This window comes from Cimex lectularius, unplaced genomic scaffold, assembly GCF_000648675.2.
Source record: "Cimex lectularius strain Harlan isolate CLEC.00 unplaced genomic scaffold, Clec_2.1 scaffold18, whole genome shotgun sequence".
Classification (NCBI taxonomy): Eukaryota; Metazoa; Arthropoda; class Insecta; order Hemiptera; family Cimicidae; genus Cimex; species Cimex lectularius.
The window spans coordinates 2,964,812-2,977,703 of record NW_019392764.1 but is presented as its reverse complement, the minus strand read 5'-3'; positions in this window follow the sequence as shown (position 1 = coordinate 2,977,703).

Here is a 12,892-nt window from a genome sequence, read left to right as displayed (position 1 = left end):
ACAAACTGCCTCTGTGATATCCACTTGCTAGTGATCATGATGAGTCATTCTCACAATGATATTGCAAACTTTTGGTTTAAGTTGATGTCTTTCCATGGTTAAAGAGAACGCAAGTGGATTAAAACGGAGAAACGACGAGAAAAGGTGTCTATTTTCAAATTGAATAATGTTGCTGCAGGTCGTCTCAAAGGGGCACACGATGGTTAGTAATCGTTTGTGTTTATAAAGGCCTTGACACATCTTGTACTTCATTTAGGATTTGGCGAGCACTATGGAAAGAGTTCCATATTGCAACAATGACAATATTTCTGTCCTCCCTTAGCGTCGTGAAACGCTGCGATCCACTACCACCCCTCCTGTTTGCACTTCCAGTCTCTCGGCATCTAGCTATAGCCCGGGAGACCACGCTCGGACAAACTCCTTTGTCTAAATTCATAAGTCAATCCGTTATTAAAAACGTGAATTAACATCTGTTTGTTTTTGTTTTGTATTTTCTATTTTGTTTGATCCCACTGTCAAGAATTATCAGCTATTTTAATTAAAATTAATAGAGTAAGAATATATAACAAATGACCCTATTCATTTTTGAGCAGTTCAAGATACTTTTGATTTATGCTACTACAATTGCACTTCCTCTTAAGTTAGAATTTATTTTTAATTGGATGATTTTTTATTCTTTTGTTTACTACCATATTAAAGCTATCTCTCGCTGACATTTAGATTTTCCTTACGAAAAAGGTTCTCCTGTCCTAAATTTCCCGAACAGCCAGCAATAACTTATTTTTCCCCACCCCGGGGCGTTTTACCTATCGCCCTCGATTTAATTTTTCTCCGTGTCGGCCCGTTCGCTTCTGTCTGTTATTAAGAGAACGCACCCGGAGTTCAAAAAATATAAATGAATCTGGAAGCCTCTACCCTCCATTCTCTGTACAATTAATGAGCCCTTCGCTAGGAATATAGAGTCGCCAGCTAGAGCGCTGTCCCTATAAATCAGGAACGGGGTACAGGTCACCCACGAGCTCCTGATTAACACTGCGACCTCTTTGAGAAGACAATAAGGCCTAAATCAACTAATCCAGTAGGCATGTTTCAAATGCATTTAAATAAATAAAATCACTTATTTGTATTCCCCCCAAACAGTTGAAACATAAGCCAGAGGAATAAATCTTGGCCAATTTCCCTCAATGGTTCTATCAAAAAATCAGAGAAAAACAACAAAATTTAGCTTATACCCAATCTCAAGCAGTTAATTTTTTTAAAAGTTCTTATTATATAACATAGAATCAATTAAACGTAGGATACGAATATATCAGATATATAAAGTGATTTGATTATGTACGGATTTCATCTTTTGAATTATCATCTATAAAAGTGATACATTTATAACTTTGGAATTTTTCTCTACACCTGCGTATAAAATAAAAAAATTTGGTACCTTTTTATATTAGTATTATAAAGACAGAAGTCAACTTACTACTTGTAAAAACATGGCCGTTACTTTTAAATCAAAAATGAATTTTCTTATTGCTTTCTCTCTTGTTTGTTGTACTTACCCAAAATTTAGGCCAATAAAACATGAAATAGCATTGTGTGATCTGGATTTCAACTTGTCCTCAAACTATTCTTCAATCAAGGAGGGATGAGTTTATAGGTTATAGGAGTGCAAATGAAGATCAAAAGGGAACAGTTATTGTGGAGAAAGTTAATCAACTTTTTTTGTCAGTTGTCTAAATTTACCTTCATAAAACTAAATTATTTTAAAAATTATAAAATTATTTTTAAAAGTATAAAATTATTTTTAAAAGTATAAAATTATTTTTAAAATATCAAACAAATGTTTATGGCATACTGTTAAACCAAAAAGAAACGGTCAGTAAAAACTATAAATATTGCAGTTTGACAGTATAGCTTATACTAAAAAAATACTGTATACAATTTACTACTTTTCGTGGTCCGCTTGACCAATTAATATCTTTCAATTAATTAAAGTTTTTAGTTGAGATAAAAAAGCCAATGTCACGAGCGGGATTCGAACCCACGGCCTTCGGCTAGATACGCCGCTACTCGACCACCTGAGCTATCGTGACTTCGATCCACTCGGACACTAACTTCCCATCTCAGCCCCACCTTTTGAATTTCCCTCCTTTTTGCCATTTTTCAAATGTCGTGTAATCTATTTAATTCTTGGCGACAATTGAAATGACCACGGAGAGCTTTAGTGAAGATACACTTAATTTTAACTTATTAAATTCAATAGTTTTCGTGGTCCGCTTGACCAATTAATATCTTTCAATTAATTAAGGTTTTTAGTTGAGATAAAAAAAGCCAATGTCATGACGGGGATATACTGTATACATTTTTTCTTGGTTGAATAGTTTTTGAGAAACACTAGAAAGTGTTCACTCCCTATGTATTCTCTATTATTTAATAATTCTATTTAAAATATTTGTACTTTTAATTTAAATAACTTTAAATTCCTCTATGGAACGTTTGGTAAACTGTCTTTGGTAAGATGGTAACTCTGTAAACGTTGGTAAGATTCTGTCCAATCTTCTCCTTAAGATTCACAAATTTTAATTGATTGATTTATATAAACTCCACTCCGAATACAACACATTTGCACACACAGAATTGAGCGTATGACTTCTCTGACACGCTTTGGCAGAATTGAACCTTATTTATGATTTATGAATCACCCACTTCGTTGTTTTCGCAGTGCAATGTCCCAATCAAGGATGTCACCCTCAACACTACCATCTTCAAAATAATTGAAAAATAGAGTATAAAGCAGGGGACTAATTAGAGTTCCCTGTTTAACCCTGCTTTAATATTGAATTTTTCTGTAATACCTATAGTGTGTAGTGCCCTGTACGCTCAGTCGTCAAAGAACAGTTTTGGGAACCCTCAACACCTTCCACCAAAACATCCACTTAGTTTAATTAATAAAAATAAGAGCATTCAATCAATCGAATCAAAGGCCGCAAAAAAATCTATCGAGAAAGCGTAGACTTTCTGTCGATTTTTGAGCTAAACGCCATTTTACAGAATTGTTCCAGGCGAATTTCACGTTGTCAATTATACTATGCCGAAAGCCGCTTGATACTCTTTTAACACACTACCTTCAGCCCATTTCTTGCAATTTTTATATAGCTTGAGTAATAGAATAATATGATAAAACTAGTAAAGATTAATGTTGATTTTTTGAATTGATTTATTATCGCTTTAGTACCAAAAAGTTAAACTCCAGGCTCTGTCAGCAATTTCAGCTTACGACGCATTCAGTTTTAAAACCCCTACACACTCGGTATTCCTCCATCACCCATTACATTATATAATTAATCTTATTGGAAGATCGATGAGATAGTAGGTGGTAGGTATGCCAGCCATCTTACTCTAGACATTCAAATCCATTGACTCTCAATATACATAAAAGAGAACATAAAAGGTGATACATATCTACTAAATACTACATTCAATAAAGCAGTCCGGATTCCGCCAAACTCGGATAAGGGGACCCAAAGACGCGCTGTCCTGCCACAATTTTCATATCTGATGACATCCTTAATTATTCCCTATATGGAGCCAAGGAGGAGCCCTATTAATTAAGTGGGTCACATCGAGCTTCCATTACATTTTTTCCATTTGTTTTTATCAACTTCGCATGGTCTATCCTTAATCGGGTGAGAATGGTACCTAATTAGAACGTTCTGAGAGACACCAATCGACAGTGTTTTGGGTACGTAGGGGCTTTTCTTCCGATCCGCCTCACTGACGCCACTATTTCCTTTTGATCATATTTCTTATTCAATTTCTAGCTTTTGAAGGCCAGATCGCTGTGGTCTGGTATATAAATCGGGACTCCCGGCCATAGTCGCCTTTTCGTTTCTAAACCTATGTGTGCAGACAAGGTAGACCAACAGTCCAGGGTTTTTTGAAGGCGTCTGTATGGACTTCTTGCGGTTTCGTGCACAAATGGGTTTTGATGTTCTATGTATGGGGAGACTGTATACCAATAGGGCACTAGGGCTATAATTCGGATGGAAAGTTTTGGAAAGGATCATGGACTGTAGTAACCGGATTCACTGGAGGTTGGAACACTGCGTTGAACCCCACAGTTCAACCAAGACGTCCAATTGGATGTCCAATACGTGATGCGTATACGAGGCGTTTGTTCTGTAATGAGAGTTTCGATTCGTCGTCGTTTTATTGTTGTATCGTCTGTTCAGTTTTATTCTTTTGAGTCGATTGAGGGGGGGGGGTTGATCCATGTAGTGGACGATTGGTAGCTGGGAAAGAAACAGAGTTGTAGTAGATTGTATGAGAGCTGATGCGGCGGAGGGTGAAGATTATTTCGTGGGTTTTGGATTCCTTAAGCTGATCCGCTAATTCATGAACCTTTTTTAAAACAGGTCTTGGAGGTTTCTCAAGATAATTACTGACGGATCGTGAAAGGATAAAACGTAAAGTTTCACTGCAGTGCAAAATAACTTAAAGGAAGCTCAAATTTTACAGACTGACTATGAATAAAAATCATATAAAGATTTTAAGGCAGATGATTTTTCAGAATTAGATAGATATATACAGTACATCATATAAATATTTTAAGAGAAATTGCTTCAATAATCAAGAGATAACGGAGAGTATGGGATAAACTTTTTTACATGCCGGTTGACAACCCTTTACAATAATAAATACATAAATAACCCCGGATTTGACGTGATTAATAATTGTGTGCGTGAAGATTGTTAAAAAGTGGCCTGGTTCTATTCGAAAAAGGCTGAAAGAGAGAAAAAAAAGATCGTCTCAGGATCGGAGGAAGAGGGCGAACTCCATGGAAAAAAGAGTTAAGTAGATATAAATTTATTACACGGACGTGAACGTAGGAAGGCAGCGAGAGTGGCACAAAGTCCAACCAGCCGGACTGGTTCCAAATCGCCGGACAACATAAATCAACACTGCTACCTGGTTTACGTAAAGTATTACTGCCCCTTGGAAGAAAAAACCACAACTTTTAATCTATTCATGGCGGATCTTGTATTGCCCAATTTTCATTTCAACACATATGTTCAAATTTTACTAAATTATCGGTTTATGTTTATTATGTAGAGAAAGAGAAGGAAGAGATTTAGACTTCTTGACTATATATCTTATGTTTCAAAAATTCTTTCGGTTGGACAATCTACATTTACAGTTTATATAATATTAAAAGGAAATAATTGTTTGTTTAAATGAGTATTTTTTTAAACAAAGTATCAAACGAAATTACAGTAATTATATATTAATTCTGTTTTAGCCATTAATGGTGTACAGAGGGAGTTGGATTCTTACAGTAATACGCATATAATCTTAGTAGTTCACAATATTTAGTCTTACCAGTATTTAATTATAATATGCATTTCTATATTGTGAAAATAATAGTTTTATAATAAATTACAATACTAACAATAATTAATCTTTAGGTAAGGTATTGGTTGAGATAAAAACAAGCCTGTGCCACGAGTGGGATTCGAACCCACGACCTTCGGCTAAATACCCCGCTGCTCTACCACTTGAGCTATCGTGACTTATGATCGGAACACCAACCTCCCATCTCAATCCCACCTGTTGAGTTTTCCCTCTTTTCCCTTTCGAATTTAACCGAAGGTCATGGGTTCGAATCTCGCTCGTGGCACTGGCTTTTTTATCTCAACCAATCCATAACCTTACATAAAGATTAATTAATTGAAAGAAGTTATTTGAACAATCGGACCACGAAATCTAATGAATAAACAATAATGGGATATAGCCATTATTGTTAATATTGTAATTACAGCTATAATGATAACCAAAATACCCATTGTAGTGATGATAACAAAAAATATTAAAAATAACAATAATTAATAGTAGTAATACTTGTTGGCGAAAATTTATTGTTGTTATCCAAAGCACTACTACACTGACTAATGTCGAAAGAAAGGATCTGACAATACTGTATGATATAAAAATTATATTACACTAATTTGTACTTTTAGTTATGTTTATTTGCCACTTAATTCGACATAGAATATTATTATTGTGAATTATTAAATTGTGTATTAGGAATGGCTTTAACACGGCGGATTGTTTTTCTGTAAATTTCTTTTGTGCGAAGGTATGACTCTACATTTGTGGGAAAAGAGAAGTTATGTCTGTAGGTAGTTTAGTTTTCTTTTTAAGACTCTACAATCATTGTTATACCATTTTTAAATACATTGTGGACTTTTGGAATTCAACAACCCCTGCCTCAATCGAATAAATAGCAAGTGTAGAAAGAAATTGGTATTAATGAGATCAACCAAGTTACTTTTGAAATATACACTGCCCATCAAAAATCCCCATGGTTTTTGCACGAAAAAATAGCCAACTTTTGAAATGCCTATTTTCTTAGCCTTTTAACCTGAGCTAGATCTTATTAGATAGAAAATTTTACGCTGAACAAGATGGCTCTTTAAATGTTTTCCTAGCTTCAGTCATTCATCAGTAAATTCTTCAATTCGGGAACAGGTTAATTTTTACACTTTTTACGAAAACTTCAAATTGGCCTGTGCAGCCAGGAAATCGCCCTGGGGCGGCTCCCTGTAGCTATCGATAGGAAATTTTAATAAATTTTCAAATGGTCACCTTCCACTTTATCCGATTTTTCAACAGTTTTTTGTTATTCGCGACTTTTGAGCAAAAAACAAGGTTTTTTACGTGCTCATGGAAAAAACCGATCACTCTCTCTCCCCCGATTTTCAAGAATGCATACATTTTGAACCGTCATGTTTTCGCAAATACGCTCTACAACCTTTTTATTCCAAGCACTTTTTCAAAAAGTAAACAAGGAAGCGACAATTCTTATTTTTTCTACTTTAACCTTTTGGGATGAGGAATGCTTCTGATGTCGAACCACTTGTTTACTTGTTAATTCATAAAACGGTAAAGCTCCAAAGCCTCGAGAAAAGGATTATGACAAAGGCAAGATCAACAAAACTGTTGCACCAAACAATAATTATTATATGTATGTATATATATATATATATATATATATATNAGGGATAGAAAGAGTGAGAGTGAGAGGGGAGAGGGAAAGATAGTAAAAGTGGGTGAAAATGAAAGTGAGAAAGAAGGGTAGTGAAATTAATAGGTAGATAAAGATAGAAGGAAAAGATAGATATATACAGAGCATGTGTGAGAGAAAGTGGTTATAGGAAAGGGGGGAGATAGAAATATGGTTAAAAAGTGAGAAGAAAGCGAGTGAGCCTATGCCTATGAGTATCGTAAAACTGAATTATTTTGTGCATTTTAGAAATTTTGGTTTGTATATAAAATGGTCTGTTTGTTATACGAAAATTGGAAAGAATTTTTTAACTAAATATTGCAAAACAACTTATAATTTTGATTACGGAATGGGCAACGTTTTAAGAAAATTGAAGAAATCTCATTAACATTGTCTAATTTATTGTAAAAATTTGTTTACTTACTTGACTACACAACTGCTGAATATTACTAATTTTTCTAGTAGTTTTTATTTTAGAAAAGATATAAATATATGAAAAAACCATTGTAAATTGTTGTGGACTATTTCAGTACAAAAATTGCTTGTAGTAGAGGCATTAAAATATTATTTAACAAAAATATTGGACAAATATATACATATTGTGTCTTAAAGAGCAATTGTCATCAGATATAACTTACAATTTAAACAGTCCTTATCAAATATCGGATTTTGGAGACATCTATAGTTTATCATTTAAGACTAATTTACGAAATTGGCAACAACTAAATTTTATTTTATTGATTATTTTTAAGTCAGGTTATTTTTATTTAAATAAATTTTAATCACTATCGCCGGCTTCTGTAGATAAACGCCCTTCACCCCTTTGTGATCACGCAGGGGGCGATTGCCCGAGATGAAATTCATTCTACGACCTTTTTTTGTCCTCCTTTTCTGATCAGGTCGAGGAACTTACAAACACGCCAACCGCATTAAGACAAATTAGCCTCCTGGAAATAACATGTTCTCCGGGGATGACAAATCTAGAAATGGGCCTGAACCCTTTTTAACATGGCGTTGTCCGGTATTCAAATAAATACATTGTAACTTAATTTTACACAACTGTACATACAGACACATCCAAGAAGTACAAGATAGACATTAAAAAGTAGATATTTCAAATTTAATCTAAATGTATTGACTAAAATATGTATATATTAAAATAATAATAGCAATACATATACGCCAGTATAGTCTAATCATATTTTCAATGGTACAGAAATTTAATAAGAAATAAAAGAGATTTATAAACGTATAAATAACTGAATTCATCCGTACACCCGTTGTTTTATGGGCCGTGAAAGAGACTCGCTAGATAGTTAAAATAAACGATTAGTCCGTACGAAACGAAAGAAGATGGGTGACTTGGTAAGGGGTATTTTTGGCGGTCGGGTAACCAAAACAGAATCACATTAGGTAAAATTCGTCCGGGGGTGGGTTACAACCCATATGGGTCACAAATGTCAAAAAATGGGCGTTGACCGGAGATTTGTTCTTCCTATTAAAGAGAGAAAGAGATACGGCGTATCTGCCGCTCTGGGATGTTAGAGGACCATCCTCAAACCGCATCTGGCCAAGGGTTTTCTTCCAACAAGGATTTGAATGTACAACAAATGTGATGTTACTGGCCTATTTTTCGTAAAAATTGGTTTGAACAATTGCTTGAAACATTTTTCAATACTTCAATATTTTCGTTGAGAAAGCTAATATCTTTAAATCTTCTAGATTGCCCAGAAACAACATACCCATCTTCTTTTGTTTGTTTTTTTAGTTGTTAAGTTTGTCAGTGTAGATAAGCTTGTAATTTGCGCTAGATACTTGCATTTTGCATTGCAACATTTTGCACCTACGTTTACACTTTTCAACCAGTAGAAAAAAATAAGTAAAATGACAAGTCTGGACGATACACTGAGGATGGCGATACGCCGACTGACCGGCGGAATATCTCTTTCGCTTTAATATTATCCCCGACCCCGATTGTTCTTGCAGTCGGGCATCTCTTCAGATTGTGGATCACCTTCTTCTGAAGTGCGACGCAGTGATGGATGCCAGGCTTCCGTTATTAGCAACACTTGGTGGTCAAGGGCTTAAGTTGGCCGCCCCCAACAAAGTCATGCTTTTCGGAGGCCGAAGTGCTACTTATGAAGTCGGTTTCGGGAATAATGGCGTACTTGTATAATTAATACTTTACATTATTCTAAATAATATCTAACAGTTAAAAACAATTATTAAGTTATTTGTAATTATGTCATTTATTATTAGGAGTTAATACCATTAAGTTCAAAAGAAAAGAGTCCGTAGTAATCCATTTTTTAATTGTAAATATGCTTTGTAATTTTTAATTATGTTATTGTTATTATGTTTAATTCATGTAACACCTAATGTATGGGGCATGATGTACAATAAAATTTTAAAAAAAACCGTCTGACTAACAACAAGGATAGGCAGACCAAAACGGTCGGAAAATCTCCCCAATAATCTTGCATTATTTTTCAAACAGTTTTAGTTATTTTAATTGAAAAAATGGATAATATAAATGTTTTCTTTAACTTTAGCTAAAATAAGAGTACAATTTGTACTGTACTATTTTGATAATAATTCAGCATAAATCCTATCAATCTCAAACTGTTCAGTATTTAACCATAAACCAAAAATTGTAAAAATCATATCAATTTTTAACTAGACACATATTTTATTAAAAATACTTTCCCAATACTTTCTCATTAAGCTACTACTTACCTATACATTTTCGCGGTTTTTATTGTCAAATAATTTCTTTGTTTCTTTTTTGTACATGTAAAATCACTAACAGTTAAACACTTGCAAAATCTCAGGTTATTTTTAGTGCTTATTTTTGTTTTATGGTTAATACATGTATGTTAATTCATGTAATAGCTAATGTATGGGGCTTGTTGTACAATAAAAAATTTACAACAAAAACCGTCTGACCAACAACACAGCAAGGATAGGCAGATCAATTTGCCAGCCAAATTAGCTTCTAATAATGTGCGATAGTCTCATTCACGCTAATGAAAAGCTAAATAAGAAACCAAACATTTTAAATATATTTTGTAAGCTTTTCTAAAAATAACAGGGCAATTGTTCCGAAATATTTTATTATATAAAACATATTAAATTACATTTGTAAAATGAAATAATAAAAATTATAGTTTTGAAATATATTTTGCGATATTTGTTGTTTTTATAAAACGTACTTTAAAACACGTGTTTATCGTTCTTTTATTCTCTTCCTCAACCATTCACTTGCACTATTTTTCATTCTTTCTTTATCTGCGACCTGATAATGAAGGTTGCTGAGTTGCAAACGCGCACCCTTTCCGCATTCTCTCTCATTACAACTCTCTCGCTCTATCTATCTTTCTTTCGCTCTAACCCACATTTATCCCCTTTCACATATACAGTTTCAATTAACTTATTTCCTATTTAAATGTATTCACTCAAGTAGGGCGGTGGAGTTCTTGATAATCGTAAAACATCCTTTACATTATATAAATAATCTCATGGGGTCGTCAACATTCGACCATGCAGCAGTCTCACATTACACATTCACGCTGCTAAATACATTCACACACAATAAACACAAAACGATTTCTATGGATATACAAAAGCCAAGTTTGCTTCCCAAAATAATAAAAGAAATAGATTATTTCTTTGAACAATTCTTTCCATATTTGAATTTTCCAAAAGCCCTAGTTAAACGACGTTTTAGTAGTCGTAAAATCAAACGTTTATTCGTTATAGTTTTTCAATTTGTTATTTATTTTAGCATAAAAACTATAAAGTAATGGAATATATATTTATATTTTTTTTAACGTGCGGTATAAATAAGAAGACAACCTTCATTCTATTACTTTTGCAAGATTATTTAACTTAATATTCATAAATTAATTTCCTGCAACTGATAATCATATTCATTTATTTTATTTTAAATCAAGTTTTTATGTTTTATCTTAAGATTTAGCTAATACTTTCAAACCAAACTTGTAAAATATGTTATTGACAAAATTAACAAAAAAAAATCTAATTTGTGTTATACAGTTATTTTCCAAATAACAAAAAAATCCTAGTTTTTTATAATCAAAATACGATTTAAAATAAATATTTTATTGTTATATACTCTCGCAACCACCGAAAATCATCACCTGAGAAAGGTCGCATCCCGACGAATTCCCTAGAAACCTCTGCGACTGATAGACGATGGCCGCGAGATCTCAAGGAAGTGATGATTATGATAGTGAAAATTATAATAACAAAGATAATTAAAGAGATAATATGTGAAATCACTGGAGTACTGCTATTGGGTAATTTCTGTTATTGTTAATTCTGAATACATTTCCTTTCTCACTGTTACATCTTACCTATTTGAAGGTTATTGCAAATCACTACAAATAATAAAAAATAAAATCGTAAAAAAAATAAATTTTCTTCCGTGCCAATTGAAGGATAAAATTGAATTAAAAATCAAAAACAAAATATGTCTATTTTTTCACCTAGCTCAAAGTTTGTAAACAAAGGAAAATATTTTGTTTTCCTTTCAAACTCCCTCTCCTGTATAAAATTGGTCTATGTTGACGGAGGAGTAATATAAAACTAACTAATTCCCGTCATTTACTACAACAAATTTTCTGTTGAAAATCGGGCGATTCAGCCAATTAGGAACAACAAATTGTTAGTCCTGAACCAACATCAACCCTCGTCTATGAGTTTTTTCCCTACAACCCTCTTATGAGTTCCAAAGGATACTCCTGTTAAATATGACGTATTTGAGTGTATAACTGTTTTCTTTTATTGAATATGTTGGTATAAAACGAAATACTAATATAGAATTGCAAAGAAACTATTATATATAAAAGGTCAATGATAAGGCGAATTTAAAAGATATAAAAGCAAGTTCCTTGATCATTCTTTCAATAAATATACCCATTTTTGAACTATTTCTAATGGATGGTTTGTATTTGTTACAAAAAATAATCGTTAAAAATTGTTTTAAAGTCCTGATGAATCCCATTTCTCGAAAGTTTAAAGGAGGAATTGAGTGTTTTTTCTTTCTTTAAAATTCGACTTATCCCTGGTTGTTTTATATACAATTAAAATATTAAGGCTGACAACCTGAAAATACTAATATAGAACCAAAATAAAAATATTATTTGAATATCTGAGAAAGTATCTAGAAATTGACAAAACAGTACATCATAAACGACTTCCACAATTTAGGCAGATTACACAGGTTTTACAAATATTTTACTCAATCTTCACTTTCGGATCATACTTGATTTACCGCACCCAGTTTTTAATGTCAAACCATTGATTCTCTCCATAAACTTTAATAATCAGCGTTATTTGGATTATTTTTTTTTAAATATCGAAGTGTAGTAGCAGGATTAATTGAATAAATCGGTCAAAGACGATACACAACCTGATAAATGAAATCTAACGAGCCGAAGTTTAAGACGTGCTTTTTGCGTAAAGTGTGAAGTCTTAAATACACTGTTTAACTTAAATGACCGTAAATCAAGACGAGGTGGAAACACACCCTATTCTGGCCGAGGGAGGCTTTATGGGCCACCTGTTAGGATCCAACATCGTTCAATTAATCCGATCTAGCGGTCGGCAATAATCGTAGCCCATTCCGTAGTATTTGAATTGTTCAAAGGGTCCATTACAAAAGAAAATCATAATCCAAGATGTATTGTTTTAGTTATGTAGGAGTTATTTTAAAGAAGTAAAATTACTTTATTGTCGATTCATCCCGTTCAAAAGCTGGCAGATGGTTTGTGTTAACTCATTTTTTAAGCAAAAGGATGGTCTTTGAGCTAT